The 14,953-nt window shown below is 39.0% G+C and overlaps 1 protein-coding gene across 2 annotated transcripts in view; it reads left to right on the top strand.

Moving 5' to 3' along the window:
- The window catches only part of CRYL1 (crystallin lambda 1), a 145,393-nt gene that overhangs the window by 2,791 nt on the left and 127,649 nt on the right, over nucleotides 1-14,953 (top strand). The window lies entirely within an intron of this gene.

Below are 14,953 nucleotides of genomic sequence, written 5' to 3'. Positions count from 1 at the left end.
AGACAGGTAGGCTTGACAGAATAGGAGTGTCTGAAGAATTAAGAAAGAAGAGAAAAGCCTCTTGGCTGTGGGAACATGAAGAAAGAGGAAATATGGTAATGGCAACTTTAAAAAATGGGAGTAAAAGTGGGTTTCCTGAAGGCATTTGAGTGATGTTGTATTTGAGTGGTGTTGTCAAGCTTTCATATCTTTTAGCCCTAGAAGTCTGCAGGGGAACTTACCTTCACATAATACTATATTTCTGAATAACTGAAGTATGAATTTTATATTCACATACATGCTGCATTGTGTTTACCCAAATTTTAGGCCTTGAGCTTGTTTTAAAATACCGATCTGGGGGAGAAGACCAACATTGTCATGTTCCTGGGCCTCAAGTGTGCTTTTTCTCCCGTGCCTCTCTCTCTTTTCACTGAGCACACTTATTTAGGACTGAGCTCAGCGGCCCATCTCCTTCCGGAAAAGTTCTGATTCCAGGGCCTTCCCCTTAGGGTACAAACTATCATTACCAGCTGTGTAGCCATCATGCCTGGTCCTAGTAGACTGATGTTTGAGCTTTTATAACAGAGATTGCTTTTTTTTTTTTCCTTTTCTGATACACAGTGTGAAGGGCTTGTTAGGATATTGGGTTTCTTCCCTGTTTTTTTTTTTTTTTAATTGAGGTAAAATTGGTATATAACATTATATAAGCTTCAGGTATACAACATTATAATTTGTTATTTGTATACACTGCAAAGTGATCACCACAAATCTAGTTACCATTCGTCATTATACAGCTGACCCCCTTTCCCAATTTTGCTCACCTGAATCCCTGGTTCTCTAAGAGTTGAGATTAGTTTAGTTTGTTTTGTTTTTTAGATTTTACATATAAGTGAAATCATATAGTATTTGTCTTTGTCCAGCTTGTTTCACTCAATATAATACCTTCAAGTTCTGTCCATGTTGTCACAGATGGCAAAATCTTTCTTTTTTATGGCTGAATAGTATACGTGTGTGTGTGTGTACCATGTCTTCTTTATCGATTTATTCATAGGTAGACACTTAGGTTGTTTTCATATCTTGGCTATTGTAAGTATTGCTTCAGTGAACATAGGGGTGTATATATCTCTTCAAATTAGTGTTTTTTGTATTCTTTCGGTAAGTAACCAAACCTTGAAATAGTTGGATTGTATGATATTTCTATTTTTAATTTTTTGAGTAATCTCCATACAGTTGTCCGGAGAGGCTGTACTAATTTATATTCCCACCAATAGTGTAACATAGGTTCCCTTCTCTCCACATTCTTGCCAACACTTGATGTTTCTTGAGTTTTGATTTTAGCCATTCTGACAGGTTTAAGGTGATATCTCATTGTGTGTGTGTTTTTTTTTTTTAAGATTTTATTTATTTATTTGACAGAGGCAGATCACAAGTAGGCAGAGAAGCAGGCAGAGAGAGAGAGAGGAGGAAGCAGGCTCCCCACTGAGCAGAGAGCCCGATGCGGGGCTCCAACCCAGGACCCCGGGATCAAGACCTGAGCCAAAAGCAGAGGCTCTAACCCACTGAGCCAGCCAGGTGCCCCTCTCATTGTGTTTTTAATTTGCATTTCCCTGATAGTGATATTGAACATCTTCTCATGTGTCTGTTGGCCATTTGCATGTTTTCTTTGGAAAATGTATATTTAGATCCTCTGCCCATTTTTTTTTAAAGATTTTATTTATTTATTTGACAGACAGAGATTACAAGTAGGCAGAGAGGGAGGCAGAGAGAGAGGAGGAAGCAGGCTCCCTGCTGAGCAAAGAGCCGATGTGGGCTCGATCCCAGGACCCCTGGAATCATGACCTGAGCTGAAGGCAGAGGCTTTAACCCACTGAGCCACCCAGGCGCCCCGCTCTGCCCATTTTTTAATTGAGTTGTTTTTTGTTATTGAGTTGTAGATTTTTATATATTTTGGATATTCACCCCTTATTGGATATATCATTTGCAAGTGTCTTCTGGCATTTGGTAGGTGTCTTGTCATTTTCTTGATGGTTTCCTTTGCTGTGCAGAATCTTTTTTAGTTTGATGTAGTCCCACTTGTTTCTTTTTGCTTTTGTTTCCCTTGCCTTTGGCTTCAGCTCCAAAAAAAGACATTGCTAAGACTATGTCAGGGAACTTACCACCTAGGTTTTCTTCTAGGAATTTTGTAGTGTAAGGTCTTAAATTCAAGTCTTTAATTCATTTTGAGGTAATTTTTGTGTATGAGATAGTGGTCCGTCTTCATTCTTTTGCATGTGGCTATCCATTTTTCCCAATGCTATTGAAGAGACAGTCCTTTCCCAATTGTATATTCTTGACTCTGTTGTCATAAATTAATTGATCAGATATGTATGGGTTTATTTCTAGACTCAATTCTGTTCTATTGACCTGCATGTCTTTTTTTTTTTTTTTTTTTTTTTTTTTTTTTTTTTTTGCCAATACTGTAGTGTTTCGGTTACTATAGCTTTATACTATAGGATGAAACCAGGGAGCATGATACCTCTGGCTTTGTTCTTTCTCAAGATCCCTTTAGCTTTTTTAGAATTATTGTTATAGTTCTATGAAAAACCCCATTGGGCTTTTGATAAGATTGCCTTGGATTTGTAGTTTGTTTTGGGTAGTGGGGACATTTTAACAACGTTAATTCTTTTAATCCATGAGCATGGAATATCTTTCCATTCATCTGTGTATTCTTTAATTTCTTTCATCACTGTCTTAAAGTTCTATTAAAGTATATTGAAGTACACAGGTCTTTCACCACCTTGGTTAAATTTATTCCTAGGTATTTTATTCTTTTTTGTTGCAATTGTAAATGAGATTAAGAAAATAACTTCTCACAGCACCCAACCACCCTCTCCCTCCTCGCTCCCGCTGGCAACCCTCAGTTTGTTTTGTGAGATTAAGAGTCTCTTATGATTTGTCTTCCTCCCGATCCCATCTTGTTTCATTTTTTCCCTTCCCTACCCCCAAGCCCCCCACTTTGCCTCTCAACTTCCTCATATCAGGGAGATCATATGATAATTGTCTTTCTCTGGTTGACTTATTTCGGTCAGCATAATACCCTCTAGTTCCATCCACATCACATTCCATCCACAGCCATTGATGGCTGCATAGTATTCCATTGCAGATATATATACCACATCTTCTTTATCCATTCATCTGTTGATAGACATCTAGGTTCTTTCCATAGTTTGGCTGTTGTGGATATTGCTGCTATAAACATTTGGGTACACGTGCCCCTTTGTATCACTACATTTGTATTTTAGGGTAAATACCCAGTAGTGCGATTGCTGGGTCGTAGGGTAGCTCTATTTTCAACTTTTTTTTTAAGTTTTTTTTTTTTTATTGTTGTTTTTTGACAGAGATCACAAGTAGGCAGAGAGGCAGGCAGATAGAGAGGGGGAAGCAGGCTCCCTGCTGAGCAGAGAGCCTGATGTGGGGCTTGATCCCAGGATCCTGGGATCATGACCTGAGCTGAAGGCAGAGGCTTTAACCCACTGAGCCACCTAGGCACCTCTATTTTCAACTTTTTGAGGAACCTCCATACTGTTTTCCAGAGTGGTTGCACCAACTTGCATTCCCACCAACATTGTAGGAGGGTTCCCCTTTCTCTACATCCTTGCCAGCATCTGTTCTTTTCCTGACTTGTTAATTTTAGCCATTCTGACTGGTGTGAGGTGGTATCTCATTGTGGTTTTGATTTGTATTTCCCTGATGCTGAGTGAGGTGGAGCACTTTTTCATGTGTCTGTTGGCCATCTGGATGTCTTCTTTGCAGAAATGTCTGTTCATTTCTTCTGCCCATTTCTTGATTGGATTATTTCTTCTCTGGGTGTTGAGTTTGATAAGTTCTTTATAGATTTTGGATACTAACCCTTTATCTGCTGTGAAGTATGTAAACCTGGTGACTCACAGACCAGTACCCGTGGGGGTAATAATACATTACATATTAATAAAAAATAAAAAAAAATTAAAATGGTTGATATTTCTGAGAAAAAAATAACTTCTCTTCTGATAGTTATAGTGTGTAGGTGCAACAGATATATGTATATTGATTTTGTATCCTGCAATTTTACTGACTTCATTTATTCTAACACTTTTTTGATGGACTCTATAGGGTTTCCTAAGTATGGTATCCTGTCATCTGCAAATGACATCTTCCTTTCCAGTTTGGGGGTCTTTTACTTCTTTTTTACATCTTCCTTTCCAGTTTTACATCTTCCTTTGCAGTTTGGAGGTCTTTTACTTCTTTTTCTTGCCTAATTGCTCTGGCTAGGACTTCCAATACTATGCTGAATAAAGGTAGTGAGAATGAACAATGATCTTGATCTTATTCAAGATCTTGTTCAATTATCCTGCCTATTCTGATCTTAGAGGAAAGTTTTCAACTTTTTGTAGGTGAGTATGATGTTAGTTGTGCATTTGTCATAATTGGTCTTTACTATATTGAGGTATGTTTCCTCTATACTTTGTTGAGAGTCTTCATCATAAATGAATGTTGCATTTTGTCAAATGCCTTTTCTGCATCTATTGAGATAATCATATGATTTTTGTCCTTTATTTTGTTAATATGGTGTAACATACTGATTGATTTGTGAGTATTGAACCATTCTTGCATCCCTGGAATAATCCCACTTGATCATGATGTATGATCCTTTTAATGTATTGTTTAATTTAGTTTGCTAATATTTTATTGAGGATTTTTGTATCTATGTTCATCAGGGATATTGGCCTATAATTTTCTTTCTCTCTATCTCCCCCTTATTTTCTTTTTTCTTTTTTTTTTTTTTGTAGTGTTCTTGTCTGGTTTTGGTATCAAGGTAATGCTGGCCTTGTAAAATGAGTTTGGAAGCATTTCCTCCTCTACAATTTTTTGGAAGAGCTTGAGAAGAATAGGTATTAAATCTTGTTTGAATATTTGATAGAATTCACCAGTTAACTGTTTGGGCCTAGACTTTGATTGATCAGGAGGTTTTTTAAAAATTAAAATTTAAAATTTTTAAATCAATCAATTAATTAATTAACATATAATGTATTATTTGCCCCAGGGGTACAGGTTTGTGAATCATCAGGCTTACACATTTCACAGCACTCACCATAGCACATACCCTCCCCAATATCCATAACCCAGCCACCCTATCCCTGCCCCCCACCCCCCAGCAACCCTCAGTTTGTTTTGTGAGATTAAGAGTCTCTTTGTCTCCCTCCTGATCCCATCTTGTTTCATTTTTTCCCTCCCTAGCCCCCACGCCCCACCCCGCTCTCAAATTCCTCATATCAGAGAGATAAGATGATAATTGTCTTTCTCTGATTGACTTATTTCGGTCAGCATAATACCCTCTAGTTCCATCCATGTCATTGCAAATGGCAAGATTTCATTTCTTTTGATGGCTGCATAGTATTCCATTGTATATATATACCACATCTTCTTTATCCATTCATCTGTTAGTGGACATCTAGGTTCTTTCCATAGTTTGGCTATTGCTGCTATAAACATTGGGGTGCACGTGCCCCTTTGGATCACTACATTTGTATCTTTAGTGTAAATACCTAGTAGTGCAGTTGCTGGGTCGTAGGGTAGCTCTGTTTTCAACTTTTTGAGGAACGTCCATACTGTTTTCCAGAGTGACTGCACCAGCTTTCATTGTTGGAAGGGTTTTAATGGCTGACTGAATCTCCTTGCTAGTAATCAGTCTGTTCAGATTTTCTTAGAGGATTGTTTATAGGAATTTATCCATCTTTTCTAGGTTGTCCCGTTTGTTGGCATATAATTGTTTTAGTAGTCTCTTACAATCCTTCACATTTCTCGTGGTATTAGTTGTAACTATTCCTCTTCCATTTCTGATTTTATTTATTTGAAGAACCCCTGTCCCCCATTTTTGGTGAGCTTGGTTAAGGTTTGTCAATTTGTTTATATTTTCAAAGAAAAGCTCTTCATTTCATTGATCCTTTCTGTTGTCTTTTTTGTCTCTGTTCTACTTATGTCTGCCCTGGTCTTTATTTCCTTCTTTCTACTAATTTTGTAGAGTTGTCTGTTCTTTTTTTCCCTAGTTCCTTTAGGTATAGAGTTAGATTATTTATTTGAAATTTTTCTTGTTTCTTGAGGTTGGTCTGTAACACTATAAACTTCCCTCTTGAAACTGCTTTTGCTGAATTCTATAGATTTTGGACTGTTGTATTTCTCTTTGAATTTTTTTCTTATTTCTCCTTTGATTTATTCTTAACCCATTGATTGTTCAGTAGTATGTTGTGTTATCTTCACATATTTGTGATTTTTCCAGTTGTCTTTCTATATTGATTTCTAGTTTCATACATTAAAATTGGAGAATGTGTTTGATATGATTTTAATGTCCTTAAATTGGTTGAGACTTGTTTTTTGGACTAACATATGATCTATTCTGAATGTTCCATGTGTACTAGAGAAGAATATGTATTCTGCTAAATTTATTTTTAATTAATTGATTAAAGAACAGCAATGTGTTTGGATTTAATTTCTTTTCATGAGATAGCTAATTTTTTTAAGTAGAGCTGACAAACAATGTTACATTAGTTTCAGTTGTACAACTTAGTGATTTTACAAGTTTGTACATTATGCTATATTCATCACAAGTGGAGTTACCATCTGTGCCATTACAGCATCATTGACTGTATTCATTATGCTTTGCTTTTTCTTCCTATGACTTATTGATTTCATGACTGGAAGCCTCTGTCTCCCTCTCCTCTCCACCCATTTTGCCCCTCTGCCCCCAGCAACCATCAGTTTGTTCTCTATATGTATAGCTTTGATTCTTTTTGTTTATTCATATTTTAAGATTCCATTAATGAGTGGAATCATATGATATTTGTCTTCCTCAGTCTGACTTATTTCACTTAGTGTAATACCCTGTAGGTCCATCCATGTCTCAAATGGCATGATCTCACGCATTTTTATGACTGTAATATTCCTCTGTGTGTGTGTGTGCGTGTGTGTGTGTACTACATTTTCCTTATCCATTTATCTGTCGATGGACACTTAGGTTGCTTGCACATCTTGGCTATTGTAAATAATGGTGCAATAAACATAGGGATTCATGTATCTTTAAGAATTATCATTTTCCCTGAGTAAATTCCCAGTAGTCGAATTACTGACTTTTTGTTTGGATAATTTATCCATTGATGTAAGTGGGATGTTAAAGCCTCCTTCTATTATTGTATTATTGCTGTCAATTTCTCCTTTTAGGTCTATTAATATTTGCTTTATATATTTAGGCACTTCTATGTTGGGTGCATAAATACTTAAAAATGTTATATCCCCTTGTTGGGTTGACCCCTTTATCATTATGTAATGGTCTTCTTTGTCTTCTATTACAGTATTTGTTTCAAAGTCTGTTTTGTCTGATATAAGTATAGCTACCCAGCTTTGGTTTTTGTTTGCATGGAATATCTTTTCTTTCCACTTTCAGTCTGTATGTGTCCTTACATCTGAAGTGAGACTGTTGTAGACAGTATATAGACGGGTCTTATCTTACTATCTGTTCAGCTACTCTTTTGATTGGCGAACTTAGTTCATTTACATTTAAAGTAATTATTGATAGGTAATAATAATAGCCTGCTTTTCAGGCTGAAGCTCCAGAACAAGAAAATAGGCCTTTTCACATGTGTTTCTGCCTTCTGTTGCATAGAGCCGTGGGAGTGGTAGCCTGCCAGAAAGTGTCTCTCTGATTGTTTCAGACACATGGGGCCCAGAAACACAATCCCCTCTGGCCACCAGAGCCAGGGCCATCTCCTGGGTGGGCTGTGTGTGCCTGCTGGCTTTGGCAAGGCAGGCCCAGGCAGTATCCTGTGGAGGTGGTGGGGGCACAGCATTCCCACCTGAGATAGTAGGCTGGGGGAGGGGTATACAGAAATGGTGCTTGCCAAAGTTGGCACCAACAAGGCAGAAGGAGAACACACTGGAATAGATTATGCTGAGTGCAATAAGTCAAGCAGAGAGAGTCAGTTATCATATGGTTTCACTTACTTGTGGAGCATAAGGAATAACATGGAGGACATTTGGAGATGGAGAGGAGAAGTGAATTGGGGGAAATTGGAGGGGGAGACAAACCATGAGAGACTGTAGACTCTGAGAAACAAACTGAGGGTTTTGGAGCGTGGGGTGGGTGGTTGGGTGGGCCTGGTGGTGGGTATTATGGAGGGCATGCATTGCATGGAGCACTGGGTGTGGTGCATAAACAATGAATGCTGGGACACTGAAAAGAAATAAAATAAAAAAAAAAAAAAGGAGGGCACAAAAATGGCGCCCATTGATGCCTCTGTCTTCAGAGAGAGTCCCAACAAGTTCCTGCCTTTCCTCAGTTGCTTTAAAACTAATAGGTGAGTCTCCTTTGCATATGCTAGGTGCCTTTATAACTGTTGCTTTTTTGCTGGGTCCCAGGGTCTGTGGGTTTGTGCACGAGCCCTTTAAGAGTGGATTTTTCATTCCATATAACCCTATGGTTCTGGAAGTAAGCCCGTTGGTGTTTGAGGCCAGGCACTCAGAGCGGGGGAGCATGTCTCTCTAATATATTTCTGTAGGATTCGGTTGCCTGATGTGGGAGCATAAATCCTTTGGTCCTTGGGAACAAGATTTGTATTATGATGAGGCTTGGGTGGGGTTTCTTATGAGACTGTGTCTCTCCTATTCCACTCAGTGTGGCCCTTCTATTTTTTGTTGTGGAGGAGCTATTCAGCTGGCTTTTGGGTCCTTTTCAGAGGAAATTGTTCAATGTGTAGCTATAGATTGTTGTGTTCCTGGGAAGAGGCGAGTTCGGGACCTTATAAGTTGCCATCTTGAACCTTGTCTAGTAGAATGTTATTTTATTTCAGGTAATGCATCCCTTAAGCTAGTCTTAACTTTTTAATTCCAAAATTTTACTTTAGGGTGACTTATGTACATTTTTTATAAGAAATTTTCTGAGGCATGAATTTTTTTCGGAGCGCTACCGTAGGTATGATCCTGCTAATTTTTGGATTAAAACACATAGGCATATGGCTATATACACAGACACACAGAGAGCAAACCCTACCATGCTCTAGTTGCTTCAGCTCAAACACTAAATGTGCCCTTCTTAGGAAATATTTAATAGCTCTTACTGACAAATATTTCATAGCCAACTTAGAATAATAATGTAGAAACAGTTTTACTTCATCTTTTGCTCAGTAAATAAGTAACCATAGAATGGAAAGATACTTTAAAAAATATCTAGTGTGGATTTTTTTCAAAGCTAAATGCCATTAATGATAAAATTAGAATTGAGGGGCATCTGGGTGGCTCAGTGGGTTAAAGCCTCTGCCTTTGGCTCAGGTCATGATCCCAGGGTCTGGGATCGAGCCCCACATCGGGCTCTCTGCTCAGCAGGGAGCCTGCTTTCCCTCCTCTCTCTCTGCCTGCCTCTCTGCCTACTTGTGATCTCTTGTCTGTCAAATAAATAAATAAAATCTTTAAAAAAATTAGAACTGAAACAATTTTTTAAAAAGATTTTATTCATTTGATAGAGAGACAGAGTATGAGCTAGGGGAGGGACGGACTTATCACTGAGTGGAGAGCCAGCTATGGGGCTGGATCCCATGACCCTGAGATCATGACCTGAGCAGAAGCCAGACGCTGAACTGACTGAGCCACCCAAGCACCCCAGAATTGAATCAATTTTATTACTTAACTTTTCTCCCCTGCTGCTTTGCTGCTATGTAACAGAATAATGTTCACCTGCAATAGTTGGGTTTTTTTTTTTTAAGTTTTTATTTATTTGATAGAGAGGGAGAGAGAGAGAGCATGAGAGAGAACATCAGAACGGGGAGGGTGACAGCTGAGGGAGAGGGACAAGCAGACTCCCTGCTAAGCAGGGAACCCAGCACTCACTCGACATGGGGGTCAACATGGGGCTCGATGGGGGCTCGATCCCAGGACCCTTGCATCATAACCTGAGCTGAAGGCAGACACTTAATCAACTAAGCCACCCAGGTGCCCCTTCACCTGCAGTAGTTTTTTGAATTACTAATTCAGATTTATGAATTTAGAAGCTTTAAAGCATATGAGAATAGTTAGAATGGTAGGGACCCATTATATGGTCCCTAGGTATCTAGCAGTTCACAAAAAGTTAATCAAATGTCACTGGCTCGGGCTGCCTGGGTGTCTCAGTTGGTTAAGCCTCTGCCTTCAGCTCAGGTCATGATGCAAGGGTCCTGGGATCGAGTCCTGCATCGGGCTCTCTGCTGGTCAGGGAACCTGCTTCCTCCTCCCCCCCCCCCTGCTTGCCTCTCTGCCTACTTGTGATCGCTCTCTGTCAAATAAATAAAAAATCTTTAAAAAAATAAAATAAAATGTCACTGGCTTTAAGGGCAGGAAGCTAATTGTATTTGGGCCCAAGGTAAAGTAGTACTGGGAACAAGAAAGCTGACAGAACATTTATTCTGGGGTTGTGCTGTCTGATATTTGTACCTGATTATATTAGTCTGTGCTATAGATTCCCCCTGCTTGTACTTGCTCACCTTTCCTCTCTCCTTTGCTTCTTTTTCTTGCATATTGCTGCCAACCCCAGCATTATAATCTTTCAACTCCAGTGCCTATTATTGACTTAGAGTTTCCACATTTTAGGTCCAATTTACAGGAGAGGAAATCTGATTGGCTTGGCCCCTCTGTGCAAGCCAGGCTACAGGTATAGCAGGGTACTGGTAAGACAGTTGGCTGGTGCTTTGGGTCAGATGTCCGTGTCATATCCATTCATGAATGGCTGAGCATGTGTGAGGGGAAAGGGATGCCAGCAGCTTCCCAGCAGTTGGCTTTTTGCTCTTGGTTCCTCCTCTAGAGGACTATGGGCAATACAGGCTTTGAAACTATTATAAGAAGAAGAAATCAGCTTTGTCATTAATGCCTGTTATATGGAACATAACTAATTTCTTCCCAAATTTTTACAACAATTCTCAAATACACAGAAAAGTAGAAATTATGGAAAAAAGAATACCCACATAGTACTTTGCTAGTCACTGATTATTAAAAATTTGCTCAATTTGCTTTATCTGTATATAATTTATTTAAGTAATGCTTTATGTTATAGTGTTAGTTTTTACTTTTTTGCTAATATAAATTCTACTGTAAATGATTGTCTGTGGTTGCCCAGGTTAACCTAACCTAAGATCAGTTCTGGAAGTAAAATTCCCAGGTCAAATATTAGAAATACTTAATTTTGATACAGGCTATGAGACTTCCTCTAGCTACTTTGCCCCTCTTTTATTCCCCACAATGGTTTGTAAGTGCCTGTTTGCCCATAACTTCGCCAACACCAAACATTGTCAGTTTTTTAAAATCTCTGCCTTTTGGATATATATTTTATTTGCTATTATTAGACTAAAGCATTAGAGTGTATTTTCCAGTTAGTTTGCTCACATACTATAGAGATCCCCCCCCCTCTTGTGTTTGGTATATTCATCTTTTATTTCTGTGTTTGCAAGAATTTTTGTATATTTATATGTTATAAATATTATTTCTTTTTGGACATTTGTCTTATGTTGATTTTTTTGGTCATTAACAAAGTTATTAAGATCAGTTAATTTATTTGGCAATCAGTATTCAAACATGAGGACGATGGTGGCTTGGATTATTATAAAAATGTCTTTGAAAGGCTGAAAACTGCTCTAGAGTGAATGCCACCCCACCCCAACTGCATTTGTAGACTAAGGACTACAGCTCTCTCAGACATGTGACTGACTTCTATATGATTGCAGCATAGTTGCATAGTTGGGGGTGGTCACTCTTCAAGTGCTGAGCAGTGCCATGTGGCTGTGAAATGGCTGCTGTGCTGGACAATGAAGGTTTAAGCAATGATGTGACCTTGGTGAATCAGGAGAGAGAGAGCTTCCTTCTCCCCCATTGTTGTGCCTCCCCTTGTAGCATGGGCTCGTTTGATAGGCACTTACAGGCGTTTTGAAAAGGCAAGTCAAGTTGTGGGAGGAGGCTTACTTAATGAGATGACTCTATTGTGTTCTCCTTTGTGGAAAGTCTTTTCTGTAACAGCAGCCATGGTACTTTGGGCTTTGATAACAAGGAGCTGAAGCCTCTCACCATTCTGTCTTGTATGGCCTGTGAGCCTTACCCGCTCACAGGTATGGCCTGTGAGCCTTACCCGTGCCTGGCACTTAAGGGCCTTTTCTTTTGTGCCCATCCTCTCCATTTCATTGTGTGGTGGACACAGGATGTGGGGGGACTTCTTGACAGAGGAGTCTGCTGCTAAGGCTGCTTTGGAGGCCCCATGGAGCTCCTGCCCCTGAGGGAGTCGGCTTGACATGCTGTTGTGCCTGACCAGCCTATGGGCAAAAGCTTCTACATGGAGAGAGGCGATGAGTCATTTTGGAGGAATGTGGTAATTTCTGAAACCACAAGAGTGGGAAGGAAAAGAAGAGTCTTTTTGAAAAATATTTCTATGCATTTTATTATACATACAGCAAAGTACAGAAATCCTATGTACATTATTTAATGGTGATCATAGAGTGGACACACCACTGTAAGCCCTACTGGGAAAGTATCAATTCTAGAGTTGGGCTGTATGCTGGGCTCCTTTCATGGTTAAATCAATCACTATATATGTCAAACATGATGATACTGGCAGTGGGGAGAAGAACATTTGGAGCAATAACTGGTCATTTGGGATGACTTGCAGGAATGTTAATTGGCCTTTTAACGTAGTGGCTTGCAGCCGGAGTGTGTGTGGAGGGGTGAGTGGGTGTTTGAGGAAGAGAAAGAAGTCTTCAGGCAGGGGCTGTCTCTTTCAAACTCTGGCTTGTGGTCTATAGGGTATTTTTCCTCACAGAGGCTAGAATAGCTTTGTCAATAGAACTTTCTGCAAAGAGGGAAGTATTCTGTATATGCCCTTGCTGTTCAGGTTGGTAGCCAACTATCACATGTGACTATTGAATACTTGGGCCATGTCTAGTACTATTGATGAACTGATTTTTAAAATTAATTAATTTTAATTAATTTAAATAGCAGCATGTGGCCAGAGCCTACCATATTGGACAGTGCTAGGTCTAGAGCATTGAGAGTTTAATAAAAAATGTTATATGTAATTATATATATAATAAATATAAAATATCTATTATATAAATTTTTAAATATTATTTATTTATTATTTTATAAATATATACAAATATATAATATATGTAAGTTATATATAATATATAAGTTATATATTATTGTAATATGTAACATATGTACCTATATGTACATTATATATGTATTTATATATAAATTATATATAACATGTACATTATATATGTAATATGTAAATTTTATATTAATCATAAACAATTTTAATATTGCAGAAGAATATGGGGTAAAACATTCTGTATAATCCTGCTCCCTTTCCCGAAGTTGAGTAGAGATGTTTTAGTTGTTTTCACTGTTTTTCCAACTAATGGCTTTACATAAGATACCTTGTAACAAGATAATAGCCCCTCTCAGTAACCCCTTGTATGTATTAGAGGCTTAGCTCAAGTGAGCATTGTGTGAGAGCTTTGAAGCTTGGATAGCACTTCTGTGGCATTAGCAGGATTTCCAGGTCAATAGGAGGCATGCCAAGCTCTTCCCTTCAGTTGCTTGGGCCCAAGCCTGACAGAAGAGGGGGCATTGTAACTGTGTGGGGTGCTTTCTGTACTCAGAGCCTGAAGGATAGATTAGCTGAATTAGGAGAGGTTGGGAGAGGGGAGACGGAGTGGGGATAATAGTTCTTGGAGCCCATCCTTTGACTGCTATTCTAGCCACTACCATCCTTTCCTCAAAGCAGTGCATAGTTACTACAATGAAATAACACCACACCTGAGGCAAGCCTGTCCTGCTGAATGTTCTGTCTGCTTGCTAATAATTTAGTTTGTTACTATTTCCTGAATGGTGGCAGAGGACATGAGACTCATGGGTCAGAGACAGAGAACGTTCTTAATCATAGCAGAGCAGACAGCATGAGCATCCTATTAGTATTTTTCCTTTTGCCCTGGGTCCCATGGGGATATGTGAAGGTTCTGGGTAGAAACCTGCAGATTCAGTGTGCATCTAGGACAAGAACATAGAGCTTGGGGAAACCACTGTTTTTATAGTAAGAGGTAAGTAAGCTTGCTCTTTATCCTTGAGGGATATATTTCTGAAAAATAATTCTGACAGATGATCTGGGTGAAGAACCAGCAAGACATGTGTGTGCTCCAGGAAAAGTTCCTCCCACTACTCAATGCCTGGCTTTGTCCACACACCCCTCTCGGCTCCTCTGAAATGGGGACTATGTTTCTCCTGACCTCTGGATCACATTTTGAAAAGCTTCCAATTCGGAGGAACCCTAGAGAGTGTTGTTGATTGGTCTTTGAATTGTACGAAGAGTACCAGGGCAATCTGTGGATCAGGTGCAACTCACTTTTGTTATTCCCAGTGGCACTGGAATAATCTCAAGATTGAGAGAAAAATGGAGCATAGTCCAATCATCTACCCAATACTTGATGACAAGTGATTACCTACCTCTCTTCTGATACCTCCACTTCCAAGGATTTTCCATCTGCTTGGCCTTTTCTTCAGTAACATCAAGCCTCAGGACGACCCAAGCAGTGGAACCAGGTGCAGGAGCCTCAGACCAAAGCGCTGCGTAGTCTACAGGAAATCAGCCCCACAGTGTGTAAATGTGGCTATTTCTCCCAACCTCATAAAAATACCCCCTTGACCTCATTTCTCCTTCTAGTAACTGCCACATTTTTCTTCAGACCTTGATGAAATTGCCTGTATTCTGTCTCTACTTCCTTTCTTCACATCCATATTCTTTAGTTTCAAATAATATCAAAGTTGAGAAAATAGTATAATGAAAATTTATGTACCCCTCCTACCCCTGGTTTCAACTGTTATTAACATGGGGCTAATCTAGTTTCATTTATGTTTCCTTCTGTGGATTAATTTGAAACAAATAAATATGTCAGCA

The sequence above is a fragment of the Lontra canadensis genome, unplaced genomic scaffold, assembly GCF_010015895.1.
Source record: "Lontra canadensis isolate GAN:19392208 unplaced genomic scaffold, GSC_riverotter_1.0 scaffold103, whole genome shotgun sequence".
NCBI classification, from domain to species: domain Eukaryota; kingdom Metazoa; phylum Chordata; class Mammalia; order Carnivora; family Mustelidae; genus Lontra; species Lontra canadensis.
The sequence above is the reverse complement of the archived record's forward strand: the minus strand, read 5'-3'. Positions and strand labels throughout refer to the sequence as shown.